At 35.8% G+C, this 2,500-nt stretch overlaps 1 protein-coding gene across 2 annotated transcripts in view; it reads right to left on the reverse strand.

Moving 5' to 3' along the window:
* The window catches only part of LOC125950855 (lachesin-like), a 12,655-nt gene that overhangs the window by 8,020 nt on the left and 2,135 nt on the right, over nucleotides 1–2,500 (reverse strand). The window lies entirely within an intron of this gene.

Raw genomic sequence — 2,500 nt, forward strand, 5'->3', positions numbered from 1 at the left:
CAAGTCGACAATTTTATGGTCTCGCATTGATATTAACTTTTATCACTGACGAGCTAAACTACTTGTTTCGACTTGCGTGGCATTTTATGTCCTTTAGTTTATATATTTTTTTCATTTACTTTTATAAAAAGTCCCATAGTACACGACAGTACATGATCTAACGGCATTCAATTGACAGAGAAATCGACAAAAAATTACCAGCCATATTTTCTCAGATTATGCACGATGCAAATAACTGACGTTGAATAATTTGAAATTTATAGCGTAACGGTAGATTTGTATGATAATTCACTTAATTTTTTTTTTTTTGTACGAATGTGCTTCTTCATTCAAATATAAAATAGAATTATCTAAAAAATATAAATAGCGGCCTAGATTTTTCATGTAGCCGCGGCTGCAGGAGGAGCAGTCGTATGTGGGTGGGCCTATGGTAAGTGGCAGGAAGACACACTCAAAAGCTGCCATGTTTTCGCTCGTTTTCCGTCTTTATTGTCTTACATCATTGATTCATTTTATGCTGCTCTAGCTGTGTCGGTAGATTTAGTGTTTAAGAAGAAAGTTTCCGTTCCATCATCGCCTTTTCCTTCTTTTGTATGCTCTTGCTTGCCGGCGGTGCGCTTCATATGCAGCATTAGTGAACCATAATTTGAGTTGAACCATTTTCGACCTGGTCGACCGCCGTCAGAACCACAATGATGGTTGGAAATAATAAATTTTCATCTACGAAACAATAGGGATTCATCGTATAATGTACCTGCCACCTGCCTACCGTGAAATCTGGAAAGTTTGTTTTAGAGCCTCGCCATAAGGTAAAGTGTAAAATATAAAACATATGAAAATCATTCCCGCTGGCCACCGTTAGGCTAGTAGCGCTTTACGAGAGCACACAATTTATTGTACGCTGCCCTAATATCATGCAACCAATGGGCTCGAGATATACCACGGTAAGTCGATGGGACTGACGATGCTTGCGAATACTTGCCGAATAAGAATTCAATGGGAGGGCGGAACACTGTTCCCAGAAGCTCCCATATTTTGGACACGTACCATAGACGATAATGTGGTGCAACTGTCAGGAGAATGAGAGTTGATTAAGCAGGTTGTCGTTTGAAGTTCTCTATTGAATTTCCCTGGTCAGATATATGGTGATCATCAATCTGTTGATACATGTTTTTGAAGGAAAATTTAATACAATATACTAGAACTGTATACATCCTTCATCATCACAAAAAGCTGAACAACCTCATATAAAGGTAGCAGAGAAGGTTGTTTTTGTAAAAAAGCAATACCAGTATTGGTAAGAGCTGTACTTCAACGGCTTGTATACAGAAATAAAAAAACGTAGTAACTACTATCTGCATTCAGTCTAGTAAAGATTAATTTTAAGTTTGAGGCAAATCCATGATTTTATAAACCGATTATGCCATTAATGAAAACTGAATGTTCCATTTGGTTTTAGGTGTATGCATTAATCCAGTGGACATATTCATTCGAATGCTATACTTTTGAGCATTATTTTTTATCATAATAAGAACGGGCAATCTAAACATACGGCACGTCCGTCCTTAAATATGCTTTAAAAAAAAGAATGGGCAATCCGTACGTTTATTACTAATTATTATGTTATTTTAATCGATTTTAGATACAATAAAATGCTCCTGTAATTCCCGTCAGTTAAAGAGGGTTTAAAACTCTTGTTGTAATAAGTCGTGTGTGTGTGTTTGGAACTGAAAATTGAAAAGATCGGATGCTATCTTCTATGAAATTGCCTCTGACACTAAAAACGACCGCTCAATATAATAATTCATTATCTTTTTTTCACATCTATCCAAATATGTAAAAAGTATGTATCCTTTTCAAGCAAAACACCCCGACGCCAACTCTGAACCAATCATCAATTTTTTCAACGTTGGAAAAGAAGAGAATGCAGATTTTTTATGGCATATCATATGATAAAGCATTCAATTACAAAACGATATAACGGTTATACCGCAATATCGACAACGAAAAAGAATATCTATGAAACAAGGCTACGCCGTAAAGATCAAAGTGATTTTTGTGGACTCCCGTTGGGCATTAACAGAAAGGATCTTAAAATAAAACATGAAACCTGATAGAATACTTACCCTACACACATTGTTTTTAAAAGATTTTAAATGGATTAGCTGCTTCCTCCGCTCAATGTAGACTCGGCTTAACTAATTTCTAATTAGCAAGTTCTTACTAACGGTTTTTTATCGATAGTACAAGACCCGTAAAAAAACACCGGTTTAGTTAACATCGGAATACCGGAAATAAAATTTTCATAAAGCCACCAAAACTTCCCGCATCTTCTCTCGAAAAATTCGAATCCAATGTAAACTAGTGAAACTAAGCTTGAATGGTGAAAGTGTTGTAGTTTCTAGTAGAAACTACTTTGAATAAACTGCAGTTGCTAATAAAGACAAAGATATGGCAACGCTTTTGGTTCAGTTGATTCGTTCTCTTTGAACTTTGCAAA

The sequence above is a fragment of the Anopheles darlingi genome, chromosome 2 (genome assembly GCF_943734745.1).
Source record: "Anopheles darlingi chromosome 2, idAnoDarlMG_H_01, whole genome shotgun sequence".
Taxonomy (NCBI): domain Eukaryota; kingdom Metazoa; phylum Arthropoda; class Insecta; order Diptera; family Culicidae; genus Anopheles; species Anopheles darlingi.